Source organism: Callithrix jacchus, chromosome X, assembly GCF_049354715.1.
Source record: "Callithrix jacchus isolate 240 chromosome X, calJac240_pri, whole genome shotgun sequence".
NCBI classification, from domain to species: Eukaryota; Metazoa; Chordata; class Mammalia; order Primates; family Cebidae; genus Callithrix; species Callithrix jacchus.
In genome coordinates this window covers 88,471-106,687 of record NC_133524.1, presented here as the reverse complement: position 1 = coordinate 106,687, position 18,217 = coordinate 88,471, and the positions used below count along the sequence as shown (strand labels likewise).

Below are 18,217 nucleotides of genomic sequence, written 5' to 3'. Positions count from 1 at the left end.
TGCGTGCTGTCCCTCCTAGAGAGAGGTGGATGGCCATGACATTCCAGGGAGGAAAAAGGGAGGGGCGAAGGGGCAACGACACCCTTCTAAAGTTTCACCCCAGAAAGGCATCCCACTCTGCCCAGGAGGCGCCCTCAGGCTACAACCTTCCCGTGAGCCTCCTCCCTTTGCCCCGCCCCTCAGCACGGGGGAGGGGCGCTGTGCAGCCGGCGCTCTCTGATTGCCTGCCGCGTCAGGGTTCCACGCCGGGATTGTGCTGTGGGCAGCTGTCGGCGCCTGCGTGCACAACGTGGAGAACCAGCGTTGGGAGTTGCTGGAAGTTGGAGGCGAGGGAGCGGTCACTCGCAATGAGCGCGGGCGGCACTGGGCGCAAGGTGGAGAGCAGTCCCTAGTCTAAGACTTTCCGTCGCCCTCCGGCACCGCCAGTACCACGGACTCCACCCTGCTGCGGCCCCTCGGCGATGCGGTGCAGCTGCCACTCGACCAAGTGGGTTCAGGTACCACGAGGCACCGAGGCGTCGGGCACGCACCCTCGCTGCCCTTTGTGGTCATGGTGCCACCAGACCGGGGGCCTAGGAGAGGGGTGGGGACTGGGGCCCGCCACTGCTGGAAGGGAGGGGAAGACAAGCCTGTCCCAGTGACCTCTAACTTCCGCTGGCCTCCTCTCTGCCTCCATGCCTCTGGGGCATGCGCCCCAGACCCCCATCCGTCGCCCAGGGCCAGGGTGATCCAGGGGTGGGTGCTGGCGACAGTCTCGGGGAGGGTCTTCATGTAGACTTGAGGGTGTGCGTGCTGGTCCCTGCCCTCTGCCGCAGTGGGGCTGGGACCCAGCTGTTGGGTCCCTTCGGGTGAACAGGCTGGGATGTAGACGGAGCAGAAGTCTGTGCTCCGGAGAGGCCGGCGTGGTAGTGCCTGCCTGGCAGGTGGCTCTGAACGACCACCGGAAAGGCTGAGGCGTGGGTCTAGGCGTGAACGGTGCATTAGAGATGGTGTCCATGAGTGCGAGGGGCACAAAGAAAGCCCCCTTTCCACAGTAGAGTTCTGACTCCACTTCTAAAATACTTTTCTGCACGCCTCTGTACCTCATAAATCTATTTTATTATTTTTTGCAATGAAAAAAAACAGCTGTTTTTGTAAAAAAAAAAAAAAAAAGAATTTTCTATTAGGCCTAGAAAGAAACTTAAAAAGTGTTTCTTCTTTTATCTAATCGGAACTTGTGTATGTGCACACACCCGTGTGACAGAAAGACCCAGGGAGAGAGGGAGGGAGAGGAGGTGAAGGCAAGAAGAGAGAGGGCGATTAAAAAGCAAGTGCACTGTGGCAAGCTCATCTGGACTAAGTGAGAAGCAGGCGGTTGTGGTGATGAGATAGGAGCTTGGAATGCTTCCTGGTACCAAGACTGTCATAAGTGGAATTGGGGTCTGAAAAAGTGACAGCAAAATTCAGCGTTCCTTTGACAACCACTCAGAAAGTAGAATGTGAGGAAGCAGGAGGAAGGGAAGGTGTGGGGCCAGCCATGAGAATGCACCCCGCTGCTCCACGGATGCCTAGAAATGCTGGTCACTTATAGGGCACAGGTGAGGGGAAGTCTGGACTGGTGGCAGTAGTGCTGCCAAGCCATGTAGCCTGCTCTCTCAAGGGTGAATGTTCTTGCATAAGTAGTGGGGAAGATTATTCCCTAGTTTATATAGGCCCCATTTGTCCTAGACACAGATTTTAATGTTCTCAGGTGATCGCTTGCTTGATTGTCTGTGTAAAAGATCAGCAATCCTTTTTTTTTTTCTGGAAAGGTCTAGGCAGTAAATATTTTAGGCTTGGCAGCCCATATGGTCTCTGTCACAGCTACTCATCTCTGTGGTTGTGGTGTGAAAGCAGCCATAGAAATGGGTAATAAAGGAGTGGGGCTGAGTTCCAAAGTACTTTTATGAGAACTGAAAATTGCATTTTATGTAATTGTTGACATGTCCCAAAATATTGTTACTTTTTTGAATTCTTTCACATTCGTGGCTCATGAGCTGTCTGACAAGAGACGACAGGCAGGAATTGGTGGATGGGCCATGGTTGCCCAAACCCTGTGTCCAAATCATGGCATTGTACAAGCAGGAGGGATCTCTGACCCTCTCTTTTTTTCCTCTTTCCTTCTTTTCAGTTTCTCATTGTGCTGATTTGGAAACCAGAAATCGAAAGCTCTGGGAAGTGAACTCTTTCTGACTTAACCTGTTAGTGGCAGTGTTAGGATAAAATGTCAGGTCTCAAGGAGCACTTCTTAGAGCCCAGATCAGACTGAATGCTGCTTTTGTGATTGCAGAAGGCATACCATCCTCTGGTACACTAGCTCCTTAGCGTCACCCTGAATCTGAAACTTAGTTTTTCATAAAGTCTTTTGTTCTATGATTCCTCAGTGCATCATTTGCTAATTTGCGCCAGTTATTCTGTTTAACACAACTGAGATATAGACATAAGCAAAGTTCCTACATTTTAGGAACTCACTTCTTCAGGGCCTGGTTTTGATCATCCAGACAAAGCTACTTAAATGTAGTTTTATCCTTAAAAGCAAAATCGGCTGCACTTATGTAAGTTACAATAATAATTAGAATTTAGGAAAAATCCATTCTTAAAACAAGGAAAGAGAATAAAAAATAAACATCCAAGTCACCCTCTGACTGTGCGTTGGTTTTAAAACAAGACTATTATTTGAAGTGAACACAAGGAAAATTTTGCTACCAAGCGAGTATAATTTCTAACAGGTGATACATCGACTCCTCTGATTCCAGACATTTCCGAAAGTGCCCTTACTACCTACATTACTTCCTTCTGTAAAGCTCTACTGATTAAGACTTTATCTTTTGTGGTTGGATTTTTGCTTTTGGAATTACAATTCCAAAATTTTGCTTTGGGAATGAATGTCTCCCCATGTTTGCCAGGGTAGTCTTCAAAGCCTGACCTTATGATCTGCCTACCTGAGCTGCCCAAAGTACTGGGATTACAGATGTGAGCCACCACACTGGGCATTTTCTTTTAATTACACTGAAGACTTTTGAAAGGGCTGTGTGTCGTATGAACTCCCTCCTCACCCAATTCTCATGGATGGGAAAATGCTGCTGCTTCATTTTAAAGCTAACGAGCTGCATGAACAGGAACTTCTAATTAACAATTCAAACCGATTAGCTCACGTCCCTGAAGGCTGGAGAACAGGGGAACTGCTATCCCATCTGAATACAATCCAAAGGCAAAAGGCTGTGGCCAAGTTGAAATAATGGGGCAGATAGAAGCGATAAAGACTGGAGCTGGGAGTGGCCCGTACTTCAAGTTAAGCCAAACAAAGGTGTTTGCATGTTTTATATGGGCCAAATAGGAATTCCATAATAGAGAAAACCATTGATTTTAAGGAGGACGCTGCCCTGAAAAGCTTCCTGCCAGGGGTAAGGAAGAGGCTGCCCAGGACCCCCAGAGGCAGGTGGTAGGAGGGCTCTTAGTGGCTTCCTAGAAACTGTATTACCTGAGGTAGTGAACTGCTGTCAGAGATCCCTACCAGGAGAATTTCTCAGGAACGCATGAGAAAGGGCCCAAAACTGCATGACTGCTCCTAAAATGTGACACCATAATACAGCTGAACTATTCAATAAAGCCCTATCTGTTCCTCTGTCTCTCCTTTCTCCCTGCCCCTATCCAACCCTAGAAGAGCCAGAAAGCACTGCTAAGAAGTGAGGGTGGGTGGTCATAAACAAACACACTGCCCTCCTTTCCCTTCCCACTGTGGGTTTCTCAGGCTGAGGCTGTCACAGAGGAGGAGGGATGAAAATTGTTTTCGTTGATATTTTATCATGAACATTTATGAACGTACAACAAAGCTGAAAAAACTTTACAGTGAACACTTTAACTGTATCTTCACCAACTTGGAGTCTTGTTTTATCTCATGTCCATCCATAGATCCATCTTTCTATCCATCCAGTAATCCATTATAGTTTTTAGGCATTTTAAGGTAAATTGCAGACATCAGTAACTCTACGTGCATTAACTAGAATTTGGTACCTTTTTTGTTCCTTTTGGTGTAAAGTTTACAAATGATGAAATGCAAAAATTTTAAGTATGTATTTACCGAATTTTGACAAAAGTATACATATGTGTAACCCAAAACTCTATCAAATAAAGAACATTACTATAATCCCTGATATGGTTTGGCTGTGTCCTCACCCAAATCTCTTCTTGAATTGTAGCTCCCAGAATTCCCACGTGTTGTGGGAGGGACCTGGTGGGAGAGAATTTAATCGTGGTGACAGTTTCCCCCATACTGTTCTTGTGATAGTGAATAAGTCTCACAAGAGCTGATGCTTCTATAAGAGGAAAGCCCTTTTGCTTGTTTCTCATTTCTCTCTTGTCTGCCACCATGTAAGATGTCCCTTTGACTTTCTGCCGTGATGATGAGGCCTCCCCAGCCAGGTGCAACTGTGAGTCCCTTAAACCTTTTTTGAATAAAGTACCCAGTATCAGGTATGTCTTTTTCAGCAGTGAAAAAACGGACTAATACAATCCCAGAAAGTTTCCTCATGACTTGTCTCAGTCTCCAGCTCTGTACCCTTGGATTTTTTTCATTGTCGACTAAGTTTGCCAACTTTAGAAATTCCACATAACTTGAATCATGTTGTGATAACCCTATATATAAGGCTCCCTTCAGTCCACAAAATAATTTTTATATTTATCAGTCAGGTTACACATATCAGTATCTCTTTCATTTTTATTGCTGAGTAGTATTTCATGCTATGAAATAACGTAGTTCGCTACCTGATCCTCTATTTGTGGTCACCAGAAATATTTTCAACTTTTGATTATTATGAGTAAAGCTATTGTGGTCTTCTATAAGTATTTTTATTAACATGTATTTTCACTAATTGGGGTAGATTCCTAACTCGGACATTTATTATAGATGAGATGTATATTCGTTCTATAAGAAAATTCCAGAAATTTGACAAAGTAGTTGTACTGTTTTATAGTCCCATTAGCAATAGTTATAGTTGTGCTGTATTCTTGCCAACATTTGGTGTTTAGTCTTTCCCAACCTAGTTATTTTGTGGGGTGTGTAGTAGTATCTCACTGTGGTTTTAATCTGCATTTCCTTGATGTTAACCATTTTGTCCCACTTGTATATTATCTTTGCAAAGTGGCTCCCCAAATTTTTTCCCCTTCTAAACAGTAATTGTTCTCTTTTTTTCTTTTAGTTGTTCTGTCATCCAGGCTGGAAGGCAATGGTGCAATCTTGGCTCACTACAGCCTCTGCTTCCTGGGCTCAAGCGATCCTCCCACCTCAGTCTCCCAGTTAGCTGATACCAGGCTAACTTTTTGTATTGATATTAGCCAACATACAAGGCTAATTTTTTGTACTTATACTAGGTATCAGGGTCTCACCATGTTGCCCAGACTAGTCTCAAACTCCTGGCCTTAAGCCATTCATCCTCCTCGGCCTCCCAAAGTACTGGCACTACAGGTGTGAACCACTGTGCCCAGCCTTATTTTCAGGTTATGAAACTGCTTTCTATATTCTGGAAATCAGGCTCTTTACTGAAAATAGATTTATGACCATTTTCTGTCAGGCTGTGGCTTGCATATTCTTTTGTTTAATGTATCTTTTAATTTTCCCGGACACATTTTCTGCAAAATTCGTGTTAGTTTTTGTTGTATTTTTCAGATACTTTGTTCATTTCATCTAAGTTGCAGAATTTGTCACCATGACGTTGTTTATGATAGTCTCTTATTATCCTTTTCACGTCTGCAGGATCTGTAGTGATAGTTTCACTTCGCTTTCACTTCTGATATTGATACTGACCATTTGTGTTTCCTCTCTTTTTTTCATGATCAGAGTAGCTTAAGGTTTATTAATGTTGATATTTTAAAACAACCAGCTTCTTTGCTTTGTTAGTTTTCTTTATTATTTTGTCTGTCTTCAATTTGGTTTATCTCTGCAACTTTACCTTTATTGTTTCCTTCTTACTACTTCGTTGGAGTTTTCTTTGCTCTGTGTGTGTGCGTTTTCAATCTTCTTTAGGTGAACATTTACGTCATTGATTTTAGACCTTTCTCTTTTTCTTCTATTGCAGTATAAGCATATACAGCTATACTTCCCTCTGGGAATTCCCATAGCTGTAATTCATAAGTTTTGGCATGTTGTATTTTGATTATCCCTTAGAATAAAATATTTTATATTCTACCTTTTGCTTTCTTCTTGGGCTTGTGTATTATATTTAATCTCCAAGTACTTGGAGCTTTCCTAGTTCTCTTATTGTTAATTTCTGTTTTAATCCTATTGTGGTCAGGTAACATACACTGCATGAATTCAATTTGATTTAATCTATTCAGTCTTGTTTTATGACCTAGCATGTGACCTATCCTAGTGAACACTACATGTACTTGAAACATACAGTATTCTGTGGTTATTGGGTGTCATCTTCCATTGGTTTGTTTAAGATGGTGGAGAGTGTTGTTCAGGTCATCTGCATCTTGACTAAGATTTTGTCTAGTTTATCTATCAATTGCTTGGGAGATGGGTATTAAAATCACCAATCAAAATTGTGGATTGTTTGTTTATTCCTTTAGTTCAATTTTGTTTTGTGCAAATTGACGCACAAATTATTTTTAATCCATTTTTTTGATGAAATGACTCTTCTGTAATCATGAACTATCCCTCTTTATCTTTGGAAATACTGTTTTGACTTAAGCATATTTTATTTGGTATTAATATAGCTTCTTCACACTTCCATTGCTGACTGTTTGCATAGTATATCATTTTAAATGTACTCATTTAGGGTCAGGTACAGTGGCTCACACCTGCAATCCCAGCACTTTGGGAGGCTGAGGCAGGTAGATCACTTGAGGTCAAAAGTTTAGGACAAGCCTATCCAATGCAGTGAAACCCCAGTTTTATTAAAAATACCCCAACATTTATCTAGGCATGGTGGCAGGTTTCTGTATTCCCGGCTACTCAAAAGGCTGAGGCAGGAGAATTGCTCGAACCCAGGAGGCGGAGTTTACAGTGAGCAGAGATTGCACCACTGTACTCCAGCCTAGGAGATAGGGTAGGACACTGTCTTAAAAAAATTCAAATGTACTTATTTAGACCTACGTATATTTGTCTTCTTTTTTTCTATTCAAAGTGTGTATTTCATATACAGCACTGGGTCTTGTGGGTTTTTTAAATCAATTCTGGCACTTTAATTGGAGTATGTGGTATGATTCAATAACATTTAACGTTATTAAATATAGATTTATTAGTGGTTGAATGATGTAATTGGATTCAAGCTTACAATTTAATGGTTTGTTTCATTAATTTGTTTGTTTTTGTTTGCATCCCCTTCCCCACTTTTTGTCCTGTCCCTTTTCTCCTGATGTCTTTTGGACTCTTTAAATACTTTTAAATTTTCATTTCAAAGTATCCATGACTTATTAGATGTAGTGGTTGAATATTCCTTATCTGAATTCCTTGGGACTAGAAGAGTTTTGGATTTTAAACTTTTTTCATATTTTGGAACATTTACATATACATAAAGAGATCTCTTAAAGATATAACTGAAGTCTAAACACAAAATTCACCTATGTTTACGTACACCTCATACACATAACGCAAATAAAATTTTACATATTTTTAGCAATTTTGTGCACGAATCAAAGTTTGTATACATTGAACCATCAGAAAGCACACATATCGCTATCTCAGCCATCGATGTGGATGAATTTCAGATCTTGGAATATTTTGGATTTTGGGGTTTATGGATCAGAGATGCTCAACCTCTACCTGTTTTCATTGTTGATTATTTTATGTGTTAAATATGTAAAAAAGGGTTAAGTTTTCAGCTGAATGAGATTTTTGAGTTTGGAAATTAAACTAAACAGGATTTTTCTTAAGTTCCAGGATACAGGTGCAGAATGTGTAGGTTTATTATATAGGTATATGTGTACCATGGTGCTTTGCTGCACCTATCAACCGTTCATCTAGGTTTTAAGCTTCACATGCACTAGCTATTTGTCCTAATCGTCTCCCCATCTCACCCTCCTCTGACCCCCAACTGGCCCCAATGTGTGTTGTTCCCTCCCTGTGTCCATGTGTTCTCACTGTTCGACTCCCAATTATGAGTGAGAAAGTGTGGTGCTTGGTTTTCTGCTCCTGTTTGAACTAGACAGAATTTCTTAATATCTTAAATTGCTCAGTGAAATAGAAAATATCAAAGATTCTACCCAACAGGTGGGTAAGAATGAGTCCACGTAGCAACTTTGATAAAGTGAAGGGAAATAACAAACCATTTCTGATTGCTCCCTGCCACAGCCAGTGCATTCAACCTTTTTACTGTCCTTTTATTATTTTTTCATTGTTCTTACAGTCATTATTATTTTTCCCCAAATGAAAAAATAAAAGTGGTGGGATTGATAGTGAGGAAACAGACTGACAGCTGCCCCTACACCTGAGTTTAACTTTCGAGAAATATAGTCAACATGATGATTTTCACACAGGGCTAGTAGGCCTTCTGCATCTGTTATAATTCCTGTTATGTTGTGGACAGAAAATAAATTTTTCTCTCCATGGGAACCTGTTAGTGATACTTGAGAACAATGTCAACTGTAGACCAAAACCGAATACAAGTGGAAATATTGTTTCATTTTTTTTTTGCAGTATTCCTTTTTTAAGACCTGAGATAGGAGGATAAAAAAGGAAAGAACTATTGACATGTGCAACAACATGGCTGAATATCAAAAACATTTTCTTGACTAAAAGAAACCTTACATATGGAGTGATCACAATATAATTCTATTTCTATCAAACTTTAAAATCTGTTCTGAAAGAATATTTAAAAGTATATTTGGGCTCGGGACCGACTAAGAGGAGGCAAAACTGAACTTTCTAGTCTCTGCTGTGATCCAAAACCCATGCTATAAACTTTGTACACAGTATCTCATTTAATCCTCAAAATCACCCTAACAGGTAGTTACTGTCACTTCCCCTGCTTCAAACAGAACATAAAGCTCAGAGAATCCAGGTACTGTGTTTTTTTTTTGTTTGTTTTGTTTTTGAGATGGAGTTTTGCTCATGCCACCCAGGCTGAAGTGCAATGGCGTGATCTCGGCTCACTGCAAGCTCCACCTTCTGGGTTCAGGCAATTCTCGTGCCTCAGCCTCCCAAGTAGCTGGGACTACAGGAACGCACCACCATGCCCAGCTAATTTTTTGTATCTTTAGTAGAGATGGGGTTTCACCATGTTGACCAGGATGGTCTCGATCTCTTGACCTCGTGATCCACCTGCCTCGGCCTCCCGAAGTGCTGGGATTACAGGTGTGAGCCACCATGCCTGGCCCGGTACTGTGTTTTACACTTACTTAGAAGTCACCAATTCCTAAAGTTCTATAAAATGTTCTAAATAAAAATGAATAAAGTAGGCAAAAAAGACCATGTAAATAGCATTTCTACAAATATCTCCTAAGACAATTTTCACATCGATGTCCAAAGACATTTACAAGAACGTTTTCCACAACACTGTTTAAAATAATAGAAAACTACAAGCAACCTAAATGTCCATGGAAGAGTTAGATTCTTTCTCTTATTTCCGTATAATGCAATACTGTGCTGATGTAGAGATATCATATTCATTTTTAAAAATTACATTCACCTTCTTCTCATGGATCCAAGGAGATATGTTAGAGAATATCTATTGCATTTGGACATAAACATAAATACAAAGGAAATAGCAGGGGCTCTCTACAAGTGGTTATATATTGGAAGAGGAAGAAGAGAAAAATAAAAGGGATTATGAACTTGTATATGCTTTGGTAGTGTCTGGTTTTGTATATAACTTTAATTTTTCATAAATATATTTTACAGTCTGCATAATTACTAGGTAAGAAGACAAGTAAGTCACTTTAGTAAAAGTTCTTCCAATTACTGCAACTGATTTCTACAGCCAGAATGTTCCCAGAACCTGAAAAGAGGAAGCACTAGAAATGGAAGGCAGAAATACTGACACTAGAGGGCCAGAGCTTGAGAGGGTGGATCTAATGCAGCAAATCCATCAGCAGTTCTCATCGCCATCTTTGAGAAACCTCACAATTTTCCGTGCGTAATAAATGAGTTAAATTGAAAACAAATCCATGACAGTGGTGCATGAGAAAGGTTACATGTGTCCCGAATAATAAAGTCTGCGCACAATATAAATTAAAACATACCATTTTACATTCATAAGATTGACAAACAAAAAGTAAAAGCCTAGGAATATCAAGTGAAGCCAAACACAAAACAAGTTTCCCCACATTTCCTGTGGGAATACCAATTGTTACAACTACTTTAAACAATTGGAAATTCATATTAAAAATGAAGACAAGCCTCCCCTACAACTTACCAATCCCTCTTCTGGGAACACAGTAAGAGAGATTCTTCCCAAGAAACCTGTAAACAAATGTATATGGCACTATGCATGTAATTGTACATCGTGGTATTTCCATATGGTAAAGTATTATTCGGCAGGGAAAGTAAGTAGACCAGAGGTAGACATTTCAATATCAATAAGTTTTAGAAAAATAAAATGGAGTATAGGAAGCTGCAACTATATCTGTAATGCTTTGTTTTGCCAGGAAAATAAAGGGACACGTGGGGAGGGCAAAGGACAACAAAAACTAAACAATCTGAAACACATGCAGAAAAATACCCATATTTTAAAATTTTCCATTGCTGCTTATATTAGTTTCTGTCTTTTCTATACGCTTGAAGTACTTTATAATCAAGAAAATATAAAAGGCATAGGAAAAAGTATTCTGAGAAAATACATCGAAAGGTTTATGGTTATTAGATTTGGTAAGATTTTAAATGACTTTAATTTTCTTTGTTATATCTCTCTATATGTCCTAGTCATACCATATTAAATGTGTATTTCATTTATGACAATAAAAATGTATTGTTTAAAAACTCATATATATGCAGTTTTATCTGACATATGATGAAACTCTACGAAACATAGATTCAGCAAAAATACTGAGAACAAGAACAAAAATAATGATATTAAGAGTTGTTGACTTTTGGATGGAGCTATGAGTGACTTTACATTTGTCTCTAAACTCGATTTTTCTATAGTGGGCAAATAAAATATTTGTGAAAGCTAGATTAAATAGAAAGCTATAGGTTTTAAATGAAAAGGAATTCAAATAATTTTCCAGCATGATAAAATGTTCATATTCCTAAATATGAACTACTTTACAAAAGCACCAGTGATTTTAAAGAAACATTAGATGATTTTTAAAGGAAGTCAGTTATGATACTGCAGTTTATAGTGATACTGAGTGTTTGCTAGCTCCACTAATCAGGATATTAAGTTAATAGTATATAATATGCCAAAAAGAAATTATATGAGCAGAGGTTACTGCAAAAGGAGAACACAGTGATTTTAAGTGGGCTGGTGACCTGAATTTCTTCCAGTGAGGGGAAACATCAGAGTCATTTGATCAATGAAGTGCCTTTTATAAATCTTCAGGAAATCTCCTATGAAGGCTTTAAGAAGATGGATTTCTTATTACTTCTGATGTATGTTCCCATGAAATTTTTTTATTGCCACCATGAGCCTGCCCAGCCTAAGAGATGGAAACTGTGAGTCCAGCCCACTGACGCCCACCATCAGTAAGAAGATTGCACACTGAGGAGGCCATGATCAGCCTGCTGACTGAAATCTATACTGTAAAAGGATGATGCTGTTCCAGCAATCCTGAAACCCTGCCCTAGGATCAATGCAAAGTGGTGTCAACCTTAGAATTTCAATATGCCTAGGCAGAGAGTTATCTTTAAATATAAGAACAGTATCATTTTCTGGAGAAACCAAAAGAATCCAGAAAAATTCTACAGTAGTCTACTCTGCCCTTCCTCCCCGTTCCGTCTTGTTAGTAACAGCCAAATCCAGGCACAAAGATGTCCTAACTTCTACACCTGAGGTTGCCCACAACATGTGCTAGGTGACGCATCTTATAGAGCACATATGCAAACAATTATGGGATCTAAAAAACAATAACTCAGGCAGAAACATTAGGAATTATTGCTCCTAAGTGAACCAGTGGGAAAAAAGGAGGCTTAGAGAGTTTAAACAACTTTCCCCAGTAGCTGATAAGTTAAGGTGGACTTAGACAAGCTGACAAGAGTGGTAGCAAAAAGGCTTCAAGGATTACAAATTGTTCTACTATAAGGTTTTAAAAATGTTTCAAAGGCAAAGAAGAGCAAATGAAGCCATGAATTTTACAATCTACATATTTTTAGCCCTTTCTCTTTTTTGCTTTTCTTGAGTAAACTAATTAGACCCTGCAAACACATTCCCACCCACAATGTGGTCTCCATTGCTTTAGGAACTCACCTCTGAGCAGCCAGAGGAAATGCAGCTGACCGCTTATCTAGTTAACAACCTTTTATACTCTGCCCTTTCGCTTTGCTTTCTCCATGCCAACATAAGACATACAAAGATTCTTCTGCCTCCAAGATGCTGCAGCTTTCTTCTCAGCTAGTTACCCCCAGCTAAAAATAACTGTTCCACATACTCAGAGATATATGGCAATCAAGCAACCAAGTGCCCCTTTTGCCAATGACATGTTTTTAAAAAATATGTTCAATGAGCCGGTCTTTGAAAATTATTCACTTTTTTTCTGAGTTGCAAAGGAAAACGAAAGGCAAATTATGGCTCTATAAGCAACTGTTTGCACAGATCCCATTAATTCGCCATCCACAGGGCTATTGACAACTAGCTCTTTTCTCTTGTCATTTCGCTTACCAGGCAGAAATGATTACAAACTTAATTTCTTTGGGGGGTTATTTAGGTTAGAGAGGGCCCCTTGATAATGCAGAAGTCATAACGGCCACCAGACACAGGAGAACAATAGCTCCCAGTGCTTCCACAATGGAGAGAGAGATAACTGAATGTCATATTTGGAAGAAATTCAAACCATCATTGATTTTTTCAGATGAAAAAACTGAGGCTCAAAGAGGTTAGGGGTTTAACCAAAGTCAGTCAGTGTTTTAGTTTGCAGCAAAGCTGAAAGCAGGCGATAAGCATTCTATATACAATGCCCTTTTCTACTCTGTTTTGCAGGATATACACCAACTCAATAGGCTCTCTCATGTAAAATGCAGAAATTGTAATTTTTTGCGAATCGAAAAAAATCTAAATAATATCTAGGCGCCCCAAAGTTAAAAGAAAATGGCTCGGAATATAGTATGTTAGAAAAAATATACAATGCCTTATTCTACTCTCTTTTGGAGTATATACACCAACTCAGTATGCTCTCTCATGTAAAATACCGAAATTCAAATTTTACGCGAATCGAAAAGAATCTATTTTTTCAGCCAAGTGGCTCACTTGGCTGTTCAAGGGAAAAATTCTTGCAAATGCAGCTCTTATTATTTGCCAAATGTTCATGCAAAAATGCATTTATTTTACCAAGAGAGTAGTGTTGGGTCATTTAAGGAGAATGGGAAAACACCACTCACAATTGAAGAGGCAAAATAGCATACAGATAGCACTCCAGAGCTTGCAAACCCCTTCATATACACTATACCAATGGTACCTCACACTGACTGCGGAGAGGCTGAGATGATGAGAAAGGGCAGGTATATTTATGATTATTTTTACAAGTAAGGTTAACTTAGACAAAGTAACTCTCTCCAGGTCACAACTCAAGGAAGTAATACATTTCTGTGATGAAAATACAAGTCTTGGGGCTTCTGATTTTATCATGTGTCTATCAAAATCCCCCACCTGCCAACGTTAAGCCATACAATGTAGAACATAAAAACCATACAGCCTCTGAAACAGAGGAGGGGGCGAGATCAAAACTCATTTGAACTTACATAATCATATTTTATCAATTCATTACTAGTCCACTATGATCATTGTGTTCGTCATTAATAGACAAGACGTGTTGAGCAACTACTACCTGCCAGACCAAATAGGAAGGACTTCATCTGTGCTGTTTCACTGAACCTTTACTTTCAACAAAGGTGCTCTTAAAAATCAGAATGATGAAAGTACAGATGAGAAAATGGAAGCCGAGAAGGCTTGAGTTGCCTAAACCTGCTCCTAAATCCTAGCCTTTTTCCAAGGCCACTCTACTAGACTTGCTTCTGTGGGATCTATTGTATTCATAGTCAGATACCAATAAGGCCAAGACAATGAGTACTTTTGAGTTCTTCTGGGTTTTGGGGAAAATTTAAACAATGTCTCCCAATCTCCTGAATGCATTGAATGTATTCGGCCGATTCTGAATAAAGACTGTGTTTTCTGGTTTTCTGGTGAACTGCACAAGGTTTTATAGACTTGTTGAGGAGGTGGTGTTTGATTTACATAGTGTCCAAATACGGGTTGGACCAGGTGAGAGCTTTACATAGCTCGTGAAGAAGATGGCTATCCACCCGAATCTTCTTATGCATATAGGTTTTCTACTTGGCCAGTGCATGTTGTCTGTCCCTTACTGCACTTGTGGTTGATAAAGAAAAAGGAAGATGAAGCCGTCAGGTTGAGCATGCCTGGCACCCAAGTAGCTTCCTAGTGTTACAGCTGCTGGCATTCGCCTGTGCAAGCTTCCAGCTTGCTTGTCTATATCTGCAGTTCGATTTTACAGGCCACTCTTTGTTAGAAATGGTTTTGGGGCTGCTTTTTATTCAAAGGGAAACCTTACCAAAGACTTCCTTACTTTCAATCTCTGACTAAATAATTCCTTTAGAACTCCTGTATCAATGGGGCTTCTGGATTACAGTTGAAGTAGTTTTGGCTGATCATCAACTCTGCCTCCACTTAATAGTGAATGCTCTTATTTTCTATGTTTCAAGGAGGGTCTCTTTGCTTCTTGCCCTTCTTCAGAATAGCAGTGTGGAAATTGCATTTAGAACACCTGTTGGGCACAGTGGCTCACACCTGTAATCCTAGAAATTTAGGAGGCTAATATGGGAAAATTGCTTCAGGCCAGGAATTTGAGAGCAGTCTGGGCAACATAGCGGTACCCCATCTCTCAAAAAAAAATTACTGGGTGTGGGCATGCATACCTGCTGCCCTGTTGGCCCAGCTTCTGTCAGGAGGCCATGGCAGAAAGGTCACTTGAGCTCAGGAGTTTGGGGCTGCAGTGAGCTATGGGCATTTAAGCAGCCAGGGTGGGCATTGAGGTTGCTACAACCAGAACTTTAGTAATAGCCTGCTGTGCATAGGTATGTAGTTTGCACCTATTTCTGCATGTGTACATTGTTTAAATAGTAGGCACATATTTGTATACGTGTACATATGGTGTTATGATACATATATATTTTCATAATATGTGCACTATACATATGTACCTAATACATACCTAATGTGTACAATACGTACTTTTTGGTGATATTACACGACATATATGTATTAGTGTGATTATATATCTTACTGTGACTATATATATTTTATCACTGATATTTTAAGGAATGTGCATTCCTTTATTTATTTTTATTTCAGTCTTGAAATTGACCTTTATTTTTAAACGTCAGACTGGTAATGTGCTGATGTTGTAAAAATGTTCACACTTAGGTTTGAGTGGGGAAACCCAATCGTCATACTTAGGAATTAAAAAAGAACTAAAATAGACGTAAAAAAATGCACATGGGTACTTTTTAACCAGTAGTACCAGGCACCCAAAAATTAATGCTTTCAAGTGAAATAAGAAAAGATCACAGTTCTTATTTGGGCTAGTGCTTCTGATAGGCATAGCAGGAATGAATGAATGAATTTTATTAACATATATAATAAATAAGTAAAGAACTTTACAAGATAATTTGAGATAGTGATAAGTACCATAACATCAGTAAAATGGGGTCTATGATAAGTGAATTAAATATTTACTTGAATACCTAATACATTTCCAAACTTATTGTGGTCAAAGGGCTCCTGATTCCCCTTACCACCAACTTCTCACTAGGGGATGCTTCTGAAGATTGCGAGGTTTGGGAAGCTTTTGAAGACGTTATTTGAGTTGAGATATGAATGATGAAGTATCTGTATGCATTCCAGGTATGGAGGTGGCAAAGCATTGGTTTTGGGGTGGAAATGAGTTTAGGGTGTTTGAGACTGTCAGTAGGAAATGTTGGAATGTATCCAGAGAAGAAATAGTAGTAGATGAGGCTAGAGAGGTGGAAAGGGCCTTGATATTTTAGGGTAGAATAAGGAGTTAGGATGTCACTTTAATGATGGCAGCAAGTCTGTAGAGTGTTCTAGGTCTGGGGATTGATGGCCTCATGACTGTGGCTACTGTGTAGTGATGACTGGTAGAGGTAGAAGAGAAAATGGTGACCTTTCAGAGCTGTTGTCTGGGTAAGAAGCCATAGTAGCTGTGTAGATGGAGCCTGGGCCAGCTTTAGCAATGTACTTTGCAGACAGAGCTAAGAACTTAAGTGTGGATTCTATGTGGAAGGCAGGAGATGAGTAGTCAAGAGTTGATTCCTAGGTTTTAGTTGAGCAACTGAACGTATGATGGTTCAATTACTAAGATGGGGAAAATTCGAGGAGAAGTTGGTGGTGAGGGGAATCAGAAGATACCTTTTGGCCACAATTGGTTTTAGATACTTATTAGATAGTCAAGTGAGGTGGTTTAGTGGGCAGTGGAATAAATATCTGTAGTTCAGTGGTGAGGTCAAGATTAAAATGACAAAGGTAGGTGTCAGCAACATAGAGCTGACTTCAAAGCCATGAGACAGGATGAACTCCCTACAAGGGGAGGGGCTAAGTTTACTTCCTTAAATTGAGAAAGTTGGACAGGATGGTGTTTAAGGTCTCATCTTCTTCAAAAAGTTAACTGTTTATTGAATTTCAGAGAGTCTCTGTAAGAAACTTGAAGTGATGGAATTTTTTTTGTAAAATGCTGTAGCTGCTTTAAAATAATGAAAAGGATGAATGGGAAGAAATACAGACATTTAAGTATTGGAAATCTGTATTTATTCTGAAATGGCTTGTTTACAAAGCATAATATGTAACTGCGATCAGATATCCTTCTGAAAGTGAAAATAATCTTCATTTTGTAAGGTTTCAGTTAAACCCAATTGGTGGTCAATATGAACTTATTTTTATCAAAACATTTTAAACAGCTTTATTGAGGAGTCAAGTGACACCCAAGCTGCACATATTAGAAGTGTAAAGTTAGATGTTTTCACATAGGTATTCAGCCATAGAGCTGTCACCACTAGAGATAATAGACATACTTATCATCCCAACAGTTTCCGTGTACCCTTCAGTACTGTCTCCCTCCTGCCTCTGATCCATAGGCAACCACTGATAAGCTTTTTGTAACTGTAGATTACTTTTTATTTTCTAACTTATATAAATAGAATCATACAGTAGGTATTCTTTTTTTCTGGCTTTTTTCATTCAACGTGATTATTTTGAGATTCATCCATGGTGTTTTTTGTGTCAGTAGTTCTTTTTCTTCTGTTTGCTAAGTAATATCCTATTGTATGTATATACCAGATGCATTTTTGCAGTCATAATGAAGTTAGACTACCTTCTTTTTTCCCTTCAGTGGGTCTCAGGATTTGCTGGTATTATTTGTAATCCTGAAAATTTGAGACAAGTCTCAGTTAATTTAGAAAGTTTATTTTGCCAAGTTTGAGGATGCACCCTTCTTAGACAGTCTCTGGAAGTCCTGATAACATGTGCCCAGGGTGGTCGGGACACAGCTTAGTTTTATACATTTTAGGGAGACGTGAGACATCAGCCAACATATGTAAGAAGTACAATGGTTGTGTCCAGAAAGGCAGGACAACGTGAAGCAAAGACAGAAAAAAGACTTGAAGTTGGAAGGAGCTTCTGGGTCACAGATAGGTGAAAGAGAGGGGTGCTTGCATTCTTTGAGTTTTTGATTAGCCTTTTTAAAGGAGGCAATCAGCTATGCATGTATCTCAGTGACAGTCAGGTTATCCCTAAGCAGTTCCAGGCTTGGCTTTTCCCTCTAGCTTAGTGATTTAGGGGCCCCAAGATTTATTTTCCTTTCACACACCAAAGAGACTAAAAATGTGAGTACATATACACACAGAGACACATTCCAAACTCTCTTCATAGAAGGGCTTCCTTGTTCTTGTATTCATCCCCTTCATCCTGTTCAGGGATCAGCTTTCTGCTGGCTTTCATTTACCAGAGCAAGCTTGACAGTGCTGTGGATAGGAAGCAGGCCCACCCTTTCTGTGTGTTTGTGTTCTGTGTGATTTTTT

General features: G+C 39.6%; 1 long non-coding RNA gene across 1 annotated transcript in view; it reads left to right on the top strand.

The window, feature by feature from the left end:
- Positions 1–218: 218 nt before the first annotated feature.
- The window catches only part of LOC144581201 (uncharacterized), an 82,792-nt gene continuing 64,793 nt past the window's right edge, over positions 219–18,217 (top strand). Inside the window, exon 1 of the long non-coding RNA XR_013531757.1 lies at positions 219–487. This is a non-coding gene — a long non-coding RNA (uncharacterized LOC144581201). The remainder of the gene's footprint in view (positions 488–18,217) is intronic.